Raw genomic sequence first — 13362 nt, forward strand, 5'->3', positions numbered from 1 at the left:
AAATGGGCACGTGCAAATGCTTTCTACTTCCCAGTCCAAGGGAATGAATGGGCTTGTGCAGGTGGAGTAGGGCGCTCTGGAGTCTTGGCTCTGGACTTGTGACAAGGCAGCAGTAAAAACTATTAAGCCGCATTTGGGGTATTGACTTCCAAAAGTCTGAAGTGGTAACTGGAGGTGAAATGTGCAGAGTGACTTGCCAGAGGTTATTTTGACTGAGGTTATTGCTGCAGGGAAGGAGCAAAGGGGAGAATGAGAATCCGAGCAAGTGGCAGTTATTTCCATTTGCTCATATCCTTGTTTTGTGTGGTTTGGAGCACAGACCTGCAAGTATACGGAGAGAGAAGAGCTATAGGAAAATATCTCCTCTCTTTCAAACACAAAATAACAAACGTGTTCTGAATGGATAGCAGAAATGAAAGGTTTGTAAGTACATGTTGTGAGGGAGTGAATGACAAAAAATTAGGACTCTTACATTTGTGAAATCCTGATTATGGTTTTGTTATAGATTGTGGAGGAAGGTTCTGAGCAAAGATGAAAGGATTCAACAATGTTGTGTACTGTGGTGTGGTCAGAAAGCAACCTTCCAACCTGTTCACGTGAGAAGTTATTTGGGTTAGGAAGACTGTCCAATTTAAGTGGACTCATACCTGAAATCCCTGTGGTAGTCCTGTATTGCTGTGACCTTGCATTAAAAATCTTGTGCTCTTTTGTGCACTAGTGATCTGAGTGTTACTGGGGTGGAGGAAAGAGAAAGAAGCCCATGGTTCATCTCTCTCCCATCTGGGCTCAAGAAAGTGAATATCAATTGAAAGCTGATAGGGACTGAATTAGGAAGGGTCAAAAGAGGCAAAATAAGGTCCTTCCCAATTAAAAGCCTGCCACATGTACCCGTTCAGAGCAAGCCTTGTACAACAGTTAGGAAAGAGGCCGTTCAGCTTTGCATTTGGCCTGTGGGGTTTAACACAACAGGAATGTGGAATGTGTTTACAAGGTAGCAGTTATTGCTGAAATATGTGAGTGCTTTTGCCCGGGGAAATTTCAGAGGATTGAGGTTGTGCTGACAGTGGCTGTACCTCTTGGACGGTCCGTGTGGATGTTGGGGAAGAAACCGGCCTCTGAGCCTGCAGTCAGAGCCCTGCAGAGGGAAAGCAGGGGAAGATGCTCCCCTTCCCCACCACCTCCCACTGCCCTTCTGCGGCTCCAGTTGGATCTCACTCCTTCCTCACCACTCCTTCGTGCTAGGATGATCCAGGAGGGCGAACCGGTCCTTGGGCTGGAGACATGGCTTCTTGTTATCCCTGCATCCGAGGTGACTCCTCCAGGTTAGCACACGACTGCAGCTGGTTCGGCAGAGCGGTGTGGGCTGAAATGAGGCAAAGCTGAGGGAATGCTGAGGACTGAGGGTCTCTGATGGCACCTTTCATGAGCCACTCCTGGAAATAAACCTGCTTATGTTCTGGCTAGTCTCAGCTGGTAGGCTGGTGTGTCTCTGCTTGGAAGGGCTCAGGCTTCTCTTAGAATACTTAATTCATTCTCTTTGCATTCCCTGCTTTCTTTCTTTTTTCTCTACTTTAAATATCCAGTATTAAAACTATTCTGCACATGGTTCGTAGATGATTCCAATGATTATTTCATCCTTCCAGCATAGGAATTCCCAAGGAACCTGGTAAAGCCCAGCCTAGTCTCTTTATTTCATGCATTTTCCTCATTACTTGTGTTTGGCCAAACCAGACTGTATTTTTCATCACACTAAAATGGCAAAATATTTGGAAGTAGACCTGGGTTATAGCTATATTCTGTGTTCAGATGAACCTGATATTTGAAAAGATTTGTCATTAACTCTTAAAGAAATATAATAAAACTGCTGAAATGACACTGTTGACTACAGCACACATGATGGAGCTCAGAGTAAATACCCCATGCGGTATAGATGGGCTCAGAAAGGACGAAAAATTTGGCCCCATTCAGCTCTGATGTTAGCAATTGCCTTCATTGTCTGGTTAACTTGGCCCACTGAGTTTTCTTCAGAGTAGCAGATAAAGCTGAATAAAGATCTCATTCTGGTTAGTGCTAAACACTTTCTGCATCTTAACCTCCCATTAACCTCTGCACTGTACAAGAACATGCTTACATTAGGCTAATTGATGAGGAAGCAGGTATAAGTGCGCTGTTCCTCAGGGCTTGCTGTTTTTCCAGGTGAGTCTTACTCTTTCTTTGCCACAAAGTAAGTGTGTGTGTGTGTGTGTGTGTGTACATAGGTATATAGACAATTTATTGTATTCATGGTTCCAAAAAGCAAGGAAGGATCAATGAAAGCCCTGTTATGTTTCCTTGAATTTAAAGGCACTGAGACCTTATAACAACATGGATATTTCTACTCATTCTGAATACCAAAAGACCTGACATAATTATTTTTGTGAAATAGCTTCAGGAATGTTCCCAGTGCTGAATACAAGAATAATTGCAATTGCGACATGTGGAATCAAATGTAATTTTGTTCTAACTAAAGCAAGATATTTTACTTCTTTTCTATTGCTTTTCAAGGGGAGGCACAGTGAATTTTTAATACTTTCCTGACCCTTGACTCTAAGCGATGTTAGCCTGCTATCATACAAAAAAGATGAACTTCTTCAGAACATTATTAGCCAAGGTACTGTACGTGAACACTTGATATTATTTAAGTTCAAAATACACCTTATGCTTCTATCAGTAAAGGTGGCTGATACAAGCATAAAACTCTGGTAGTATATTGAGCTGTTTGTGCTCCTAAATACAGTGAAGGATCTCTGGTAGGGAGCCAGCCGGGGGAGGTCTTGTGTCTTTGTGTTAAGCAGCTATGCCTTTATTATCCTTGTGTGCTGAGAAAGAAGAAAGAGAGCCAGTGTGGCTTTATTACTCTAACAGGTCTTTTAATAATCATAATACTTTCCACGTTGGTAGAATAGATCTCCTGGCCTCTCTATTAAATCACAAAAAATAGAGAGCTGAAAGCATGAAGGAAAGGGTTACTCCATAGGAATAAGACATTTCAAATGAGTTTGCTTTATTCATTTGCCAGTGCAAGCTCCCCACCCCCAATTCTTTTCTATGGCTGTTTGGTTTGCTTCGTTATTGGGGTTTTTCTTTTTTTTTTTGTTTAAAGAAAGCGTGCAAGCCGAGGCTTTTCCCATGAACAAAACATGACATTTGGCAAGGTCTATACCCTTGAGTTACTGAGCTCTATCAGGGAAGCAGAGTTCCTTTCACCCTTCTGGGGGACTGTATATTCCCTGTTCTATCCAGGACATCAGACTGGGCAATCCCAGTCTCATGTTTGTGTGTTCTGTTGCAGTGCATTTTTTTAAAAACAAAAAGCTCATTCTTCAAAAGCTGCTTGGGAGGAAAGTTTATTTTATGGAGTGTTTCTCACTTCTCTCAGAAACGATGAGAGGAAGAAGATCTATCAATTCTTGAAAAAAACAGGTAGAGAGCAGGGTTTTCCCCCATCCCTTGTCCCTTGGAAATGCGTTGTGCTTGTAATAGAGAAAGGAATGTGCTGTTGGCAAGGGCACAGCAGAAAGGCTGGTGATGATCCGACAGGAGAATCTGTACGGCCTTTGGAATAACAGGGACAAATGCACCAGAGAGGAGTTTCGGCTGGTTAGGTGAAGGAAAACAGACGCTGCCCAACAGCAGTGAAAGAAGCAAGTGAAAACAACTGAATACCCAGAAAACCCATTGAAAGGCTTGGGGAGATGCACCTGCTGCCTCTTCTGGTTTTCCTGTCATAGCCCATGAAGTCCAACATGCTGGTCATGGCAGGTCTCACCATGTTTGCACGAAGCATTCGGAAGGAGTAGCCCATGCAGTGAGCTGTATCTTGGTTCCTCTCTGCCATCTTCCTTTAGCAGGTATTTTATTACTTGTCATCCCTTGATATCTCTTCTGTCAGTGATCACAGGGACATCGGGCACCACCTTCTGTTTCCACGGTATGCAACAGAGGATCTGAGTGATAGGTGTGAGTACTGCAAAGGAAGGGGCTGGTGCAGAGACATAGTAGCATGTCAGTAGTTAATACATGGCTGGTCCCTGTGCCACAGCTTGCTGTTCCTCCACTGATGCTGGGGGTGGAGGAATAGCAAACTCTGGCACAAGAAACAGCATTGGAAGAGATTATGTGTTGGTGCAACTAACTTTTGATAGTCATGTCTGAGAGAAAGGGCAAATAACTCACAGCTAGCTCTGTCCATTTTGACAATGACTGGGGGGATCCCTAAAAGGCAGAGTTTTAGAGGAGGGTGTTGACTCTGTGTTCAGGTGGGGTGCTCTCACCTGCATGCCAGCCTAGGACCCACACAGCCAGGGAGAGGGTGCTGGTGGCAAAGCTACTCACAGCCAGCCTTGCTCTGAGCGTGAGGAGTGCCACACAGGCTCTCACCGTGCCATCGTGGTTGTGCAATGTACAGATTTTCTAATAACATGAGAGCATGCTACAAGGGTAGCAGTAGCTGGAGAAAATGTCAGCCACAAGCAAAGAAACAAAACCTTTTATTAAACAATAATAATATTCTCCATCTTTCAAGATAAGAGAAGATGGAGAATATGTACCAGGTTCAGTGTGAGACTGATGAAGATGGGTAATGAACTCCCATGTTTTAGACGGCAAACCATTTGTGAAAATACCACATTTTGAAGATGATGTCCCTGTGGACGTCAGTCAGTGTAAACAAGTAGGTGCTAACAGCATCCACGCTAAATTATTAAAACAAGGAGAGAACACATGAAGTCAGAGTCTTTGCAAAGTAATACTTTTCGTTTACTGATTCAAACCATTTGAGCAAAATGGAAGGAGATGATTATCTGCCCAACTTTGAGAACAAAAGGCAAAGTTGTATATAAAGTGACAGGGTGTTTTTCTTGGTTTGGCATGAAGTTTATCTCTGATATTTTATATAGATTTGGTAGAGGAAAACAGTGCATTTTTCTCAGAAAATATGTCTTCTCTGCCTAAATTCTCTTTAATAATTCAAAAAGAATGGAGACGCAACTAGAATATGTACAGATCCTGTATAGGTGCTGACATATGGTAGGAGGGCAGGGTGGCCCTTCAGTCACAGTGCTGGGACTCTAGATAAAGCTCCTAGGATTGTTGTGTGCATGTAAGCATGCACTCAGGTTAATTTGATTTAAGAACTGGAGGCTGAGTAAAAAGTGAAATCTGACATAAAGAGAGGTCTGGAGCAGGAAGATGTATGGCTTTGGAAGTGGTGTTGCAGTTGTTATCAAATTCTCCTGTCCCTTTATGTGACCTTTTGGCATGTGTTTATACAAACTGATGGGATTCACAGAGACCTGCATCTCACTCGTGCGGACACTCCTAATACCTGGGCTCATGTGTGCCGTGCTAGCTCAGAGGGAGCACTTCACTATGCTTCCTAGACCTCCTGTTGCAGAAGCGAGGCAGAGAGGAGAGGTTTATCTTAGTAACATAAGCTCAAGATGATGGATGACTTCTGGAAAGGATTTTATAATTGGGCACGCTGTGAGAGATTTAGTTTTGGCTAGGCTCAGGCGTTATCACTTGCGAGCACTGAAAGTGGTTTGAGAGCCTGAAAGGGGGGGTGATGCTGGGATCTCTGTTAGGAGGAGGGAGTCTGAGCAGAGAGGCGTGTTGAACAGCAGCATTTCTTTTGCTTTGTGAATACCTCCTCGTCACAAGCTCGTTACCCCACTCTCCTACATTTCATTCTACCACACCCCGTTGTGCAATGTCTTCAGCGCACGGTCTCCCCTGGTTGTGAGGATAAACCTTGGCTTGGAAGGCAGGTGATCACTGCACGCTTTTGGATCTGTGCTATGCCAAGGCGTGGCGTCCTGGGGCTGTGCTCGGATGGTGCTTTTGCCAATGCATGCGCTGGAGCGCTGGAGCACCTCCAGAGGTGTGAAACCTGGGCTGATGCGCCTGCTGCTGGCAGGGGATTGCGGCGGGTGCCCTGGGCTTGCTCCCTCTGGGAGCTTCGAGCTATCCCTTTTCTGCAGTCCACATGACAGGAGAAGGGGCTGCACAGCCTGTGGATGTTTCCTTCATTTCAGATCTGAGCCCTCAGAGAGGGGGTGGGTGAGGAAAAGCTGCCCAGTCTTCACCCCTGATATTTAGGATGTTTTCAGTTCAGATACTACTTCAGCTAGAGGAGTCTTTCTGAGTATTTGGGTTTTCTTTCTATCCCCACAATCCCTGCATTTTCTTTCCGAAATCCACAAGGCTATGTAATACCAGTAGGAATTTTAGTGCATATCATGATACTGGACAAAGAAAAGGGCAGGTCTTCCTTTCATGTGAAATAGTTTTCCTAAATTCAGATTTTTAAAAATAACTTTAATGCTTAATGATTCTTTACCTACGAGAAATAAAATATTCTTACACAAAAGAGGAATAAAAGGTGTAAATTGCTGTTGTTCGATTCAGCTGTAATTTTTTGGATACACACTTTTGAATGTACTGACATTTGGGAGGGATAGGAAGAGGAATAAACACTTGTCGTGTTGCCATATTCCCTCTCTATTCTCTGCACTCATGTAGTCTCAGCTATTTTTCTTGTATCTTAGCTCATCTAGAAAGGGCATGGGAAGGAAGAAGGAAAGTGGAAAAAGTCTCTGCTGGGAAAAGTCCAATATAGAAAAAATACTGTTATAAGCTCAGGTAATATTTAGCAATTTATCATCAGACATTTTGGACATATAAAATCTCGTAATAAACTGATAAACCTGGTATCTCTAGTATTCTGCTATGAAAAGATCCACACATAAAATGCAAAGGAAAAAAAAAAAAACAGAAGAAAAGAGTATGACTGCCAGCAGTGTGGTAAATCTTGCCCTTGCTAACAGAGGAGGAGAAGTGATGTGGACTACTCCTCTAGGATGCGAATCCTGCTGAGTCTTCAGATCACAGGATGATTTAATTTAGTGATGGACTTCAGTAAATCCTTGGGGTAATTGGAAATGAGAAAGCTCAGCCGCCCTGCTCCACAGCCAAGCCTCCGGATCAAAGCATTGCTGCACACTGAATACCACCCGTGCCAGTGGGTGCCGATTCAAAGGTGCTGGATTTTGCCAGTGTTTCGTTGCACAGCTAGTAAACTTGTAGGCCATCATAGATTTTAAGCAAAGCTTTGGGGAAGATAAAATTTATCTCCAGAGCAAACAATTAAATCTCTCTACGTCAGGGAAGTGACAAGCAGTTATAATCACATCAAGGGTAAACTTTGGCCTCTGGTTTTTTTCATTTCTCCTCTTAAGTATCATGTTTTAATGGAATCTTTCCTATGATGAATGTATGAATACCAGAGGGTTTGTTACAGACGCTGAGGAAAAAGCTGGATGGAAAACATGCCTAAAGACATTATTAAAATAGGTCATACTGAAGGGAAAAAAGGAGAGATATAGATAGAACAGTCCTCCATGTTTATGTATTTGGGAAAGAAAATAGAGTTATCTCATGGTGGGTGGTGAGCAGGTGAAAACCAGTGTTTAATAGCGTTCAGCAAAGTAAGCATTTAAAAGGAAAAACAACTTTCCTCCATGTCAATAAAAATGTTGTCATGAATTTTAAGGTAGAGATGAATGTGATTGCCTACAGCTAGGTTTGTTGAGACGCTAGGCTGGGCAGTGCCCTGCTGGCAGAGCAGCGCAGAGAGATCTCTGGCTGCCATCGGATGCTCAGCAGGGACCGGTATCTCTTTGCACTGTGTTGGGGTATTGCTCCAGCAGAAACCATCACTCGGCAAAACACTCAAGCAAGTGGTTAAGTGTCAGCTTCAGTATTTGCTGAAAATCAAGGTTTGCTAAAAACTGATCTGTTGACTTTTGAGAATATTTCTGAAAAACCGGCCACCAGCCCGCTGCCCGCTGAGCATTTCACAACTCCTTCCAGTCCCCATTGCCACCTGCTGACACCGCCCCCCCGCCCCCGCTGTCCTCAGGTTAAGGAAGCGGGTGCCCATTCATCTCTTGACGCAAACAAATCTCCCTTTGGTGATAGAAACCATGAAACTCCTCCTGCACCCTTGGCGCTGGGCGGGCGGCCACACCTCACGGTCCTCGTCACAGCGCTTGTTTGCACAACATAGTGACTGCGTTGAGGGCTGCTGCCGCTGCTTCCTCCTCCTGCGCATCAGCCAGCGTCACGTCAAACCCCGGGTTTGGGCTGGAAACTTGGCTTTTGAACTGAAAACCTGAGGTATGTCCACTCGCAGGCTCTGGGCGGTGAAAGGTCTACACAGTTCCTCAATCCTTGTAATTGCATGCTGGGTTGAGATGCAGTTTTTGTAAAACCCTTACAGTCACCCAACTGCAAAACCAGTATTTCCCATCTCACCCGACCTTCTAGGATTTATTTAGCGTAATTTAAAATAACCATGTCCCTGCTGGGGACGTCAGAGTCTCTGGGCTCCTGCGCAGGAGGCGGAGGCCACTGGTACTTGTGCCTGGTGTCTCCTCCACCCTGGGTGCCTCTGACCCATACCTCGGGTCACTTTCTGCTTCGCTCAAAAGTTGTCTTACCCAGACGACCTTCCCTCCCACACACTGCCTGAATCTCTTCGGCAGTGTGTTCTCCCACAGTGAAACAGCCAGCTTTTTCCCCAGGCGACACTGAGAGCCATCCAGAGATAGCTCTGGCAGCGGTGGGGGGACCTGGTGATATGGAAATCACGCATACCAGCCACCATAACAGGGTTCGATTCTAGGTTTCCACTAACTAGATTCCTCTGTGAAAGAACCAATGGCCTGCTCCGTTTTATGATAGTTGCTGTTGCTGCTGTCGATTTAGCACAGGAATTATTCCTTGCCGCTACAGGATCCAGTTGAGTTGAGTAATAAGCCACAGGGCAGCGGTGTGGACCTAGCTTTTGAGTAAGGACTCCGCTGGCTGCTCCTTTTTTCTCGTGCACAAATAGTTCAAAGGACTGGGTGTAATCCAGCAATCCCAGTGTTGGAGCAGAAGCTAAAGCTCCTTTTATAGCTTCTCTGGACCCCAACATGTAGGCTCTAGTTCCTCTGCCTTGGTAGCTTCTGTCAATGGCTTACTTTACGGCCCTAGCCCTAGTACCCAGGGTCTGCACTATCCTACTGCGCCTAAAAAATCCTCACAATGGCTTTCTTTGTTAGCAGTTGAGGTATGTCTACCATAGCCTGGACCCATTCTGGGTCTACCAATCTTTGTCCTTTGGTTAATATAAATCCTAAATATTCTACTTCCTGACAACAACTTCCTGGTGACCTTTTTCCTGCTAAAACAGTACATAGACAAATAGTATCTTTCAAGCAACCTTCGTATGTCTTGCTAGCAAGTGACAAATCATTTACATATTGTACAAGTCTAGAACCTCTGCGTAATATACTGTCTTTCAAATTTTCTCCTTGCCACCCCCCCATGTGGTCCTTAAAGTAGCTGCTGATGTCAGAGGCAGCTTGGTCCACAAACACACTTGCTGCCAATTCATTATTAAAATTCTGGAGAGTCATTCCCCTGAGCCTGTTGCAATCTTCCCCAGTAGTCACTGGAGTGTTCCTCTGGCCTCTGTCTACATTCCTGTGCTTAAGTTCAGTTTACTCGTATCTCCTCGCAAGCTCTGATCACATTTATCAGATCTCCAACCACTATTCGGCAGTTACCTCTGTCTGATTATTCCAACCAGGATCAACCTGAGGCCAGGCAGTCCCTCTTCCCCCTGCCTGTAGGATCAACTCCACATTCTTTGCTACTGTCTTATCCTGCTCGTCTGGACGGAACAACTTCCTCAACAACAGGACAGCATCAGCCCAGGATGAATCATATCCCAAACAAATAGTAGAAAATAATGATGCACATTGACCTGCATCTTCCCTTAACCTAGGCATTTGATTTCCCCACATGACCAAATCCCAGGGGTTCAAGGGGTGATGGAGATAAACCTGTAACACTGGAGGTGGGGGAGGAACATTTCACATACACAGACCCCTACCACCACCACTGGCTGCATTGTAAGAGGATAACATTAAAAAAACACAGGGTAAAGCCCAGCAGAAACAGTGGAGACAGCAGAGTGGGCGCCAGGGGGGGAATCAACAAGTGATACGGATTGAGGAGTACAAGGTGATGCAGAGACCGGCTCTGCAGGCCCCTTGGTTAAATTACTCACAATTGTTGCAGCTGAAGTTCTTCCTCAAGGGTTTTGTGCTCGTTTTTGACCGTCCTCTTTATGGTGGTCGTATGCCCAATTATCCCATACATATGAATGATCCATTTGTTGAGGCTTTCCTTTTTTCAATTTTCTGGAGCATAGCCACTCTTCAATTCAAAGGATGCTTTGCGGAGCCATGCCCCTGCTCCTCTAAGTGCTGGCCAGTCTTCCTTACACAATGCTATTGCTTATTTTATCAGTAGACCTGCAGTGCCATCTATTTTCCTCCAGTTTTCTAGTACCTTAGCTGAGGGCATCCCCTTCTCTATGCCAGGTACGTTCCCCATATCTATATGCCAAATTTGTGCGTCTTACGCTGATCAGGCTGTGCACACTTCTCCTAGTGCACTTCTGAGATGGGACTTGAACTGATTTGGAACCAAAATACTTAGAGCATCCTTCCGAGGTGGGACTCCAACCCACTCAGACTTTCGAGGTGGGACTCAAACCCAGAATACCTAGAATTTAGTAGCAGAATTTTAACACTCCCTGGTCAATGCCTCCTGTCCCCAGACTTCTTAGGTGAACTCTCCTGATGCTGGCAGTTAGATGTTTGGAGACAAGAGGATCCAATGGTGGTTGCCTAGAGGCCCATCTGGGTTGCCAGACTGTTAGGGAAATTATATATGCCAGCCACCATAACAGGGTTCAACTCTAGGTTTCTGCTGAATCAGTAAGCTGAAAGATAGACTCATCTGTAAACCTACTTTTTATTAATAGTGCTACACTCGAGCTGGGTGCCTCTGAAGAGGGACCTTGAACAGAGAAATGCCTGGGCAATGATATCCTTACAGTCTGAATTCCCCACCCCTCGTGCGACAGGCCAGTAATAATATTAGGGTCTGAAGTCTTCCCGTTCTTCATTGGGTCCTTTCATTTTCTCTAGGTGGGCCATTTCTGGCTTCAGCAAATTTAGCTACTAATGCTAAGCAAGTTAAGCTAAACAAGTTCTAGGTAAGTAGTATACCAAATCGCACAACACTGGCCAGGGACCTGGCTCCTTCTCACAAGCCAGTGCTCCAGCCCTGTGCCCTTGCAAGAGACATCCCCGAAAGGGGTGGGCTGCGTTCCCCAGGTCTTGGGTCCTTTTTGGAAAGACACACTAATTCTTAAAATAGCCTTAGAAAACAGCAGAAATGTGGCAGACCTAAAGAATGGCCGTGTGAAGTCAGAAGGGGAACGAGGGCCTTGCTTCAAGATGCACGGCTGGCAAGTAGAGAGCTCATGGGGTTCAGTGTCCTTCTGTTTCCACTAAGTGAGGAGATGTGTGCTGTACCCCTGGTCATGTGTTACTGTCCCCAAATGTTTGACACATGCAGTAGAAACACTCTTTGAGACCTCAGATGTCACAAATCTGTCTCTGACATCATGGTGGAGATAACTTTTTCTTTATTCTGTAGAAAATTGGCTGCTAAGGTTTGGGATGGGACAACACCACATTTCTGGTTTGTCAGAAATACAATATCTGCTTGGATTTTGCCAGAGGGAACATGTTTATACTTGCCTGCATGTTTCAAACTAACATTTCCATTATGTGGGTATTTATCCCCCGGTGGCTTTGCTGTTCAGAACTAGTGAAGTATGGCATATAAACATTTGGATAAAAAAAATACACCCTCACCTGAGCAGCTGGATGCAGCAGAGCTATGCCAGTGGGCCTCAGCTGGGGATCTGAATTATGGCATCCATAATTTATATAGAGACTGTAGGATCTCTCTTCTGGATGCGTGTAGCTTATGGCTGGTACTGAGCGTGCATATAACAGCTGAGGCTTTAAAGGTATTGATTTGCGCTCCTGCCATTGCTATTGCAACATGACAGCGTGAATCTGAGACACCCTGAGCCTGTTTAATAATTGACTAGATATGCCACAACCCACAGTACATATTTATCTGTCACCTCCCAGCGGGCATTTACTTTAAAAATGTATGTATCATCCAAGTCTGTTCTTTTCTAGGGCCGGTTCCTTATTACTCCTCCCTATGTAAGGCAGATGCCCTTGACCAAAAGTTGCTCACCTTCATGTTTGTGTTTAACTCTGATTTGATTTCCCAATGGGTGGTGGCCGGGGGTCTGAGTCCAGCTGGTGGGGGAGCCCTGGAGCTGCTGGGCAGCAGAGGTGCCTTTGCTGCAGCTGTCATGCAGCCGTTCGTCACGGCCCGGCTCAAGCACTTGCTGATGGTTCAGGCAACGCATCATGTTTTAGACTTGAGTCATAAATGTTTCATTTCCATTTCGCTAACTCTTTGAATTTACGAGCCTCGTTATTTAAGTCTGCTGGTACTTCAAGGGATCAGAATAGCCACAGTGTACTCACCCTCCCATCCAGGCTGTGGCAGGAGTGCCTGTCACCGTTACAGCCCAAAGAGTTACTCTGCACCATTTAACTCACCATCCAGTCAATGACATCCCAGACTTTCTTCCACCTTGACCATGAAATTATGGCTCTCCAGATGAAGAAAAGAGAGCACAAACAGACTACTGCTCTGGAAATGCATTTTAAATTACAGATATTCTGTCCTCAGGCTTGGAACATGTACAATTTGGGAAATATTTTTTAATTCAGGAACCTTAATAAGCAAAGTGATATTTTGCTTCCAAAGAGCAAAGAATAGAGAAGAAGAAAATCAATTGTTTTATTTTTACTTGTATTTTTCTGTTGTCTATATGAAGAAAGGAATAAAAAAAAGTAGTTACCTTTTCACAAGTTGCTTAAAAAAGAAGAAAAACTAGGATTTGTAGAATACTTCAAATTGGATATCTAAAGGAAAAATATGTGCGGTTCTTTACTAGCACCACTTGTACATGTTAGTCAAATGCTGCAATTATCACAAAGGCATTTTGTATGTGATCCTGAATAGGCACAGAGAGGGAGAGTCAAAGAAGCCTGCCTCCTCTGAGGCATCCTTTTAGAAGCATTTGAGAATCTCATCAAACTCAGTTTTCATTCAGCACAGGCTATTTGGTTAACTAAACCATGATGTACTCTTGTCTTATGAAAGTGGAAATATTCTATGGAATTTATTATACCTTATGCTAGTAAGCTTCAGCCTATGGGATACTTTATATTTTATGTATAGATATGCATATATTTAGACATATGTTGTCTATGTGTATATATATATATATAAAAAGCATACATATAATACATTATTTTATAT

This window comes from Leptosomus discolor, chromosome 1, assembly GCF_034619465.1.
Source record: "Leptosomus discolor isolate bLepDis1 chromosome 1, bLepDis1.hap2, whole genome shotgun sequence".
NCBI lineage: Eukaryota > Metazoa > Chordata > Aves > Leptosomiformes > Leptosomidae > Leptosomus > Leptosomus discolor.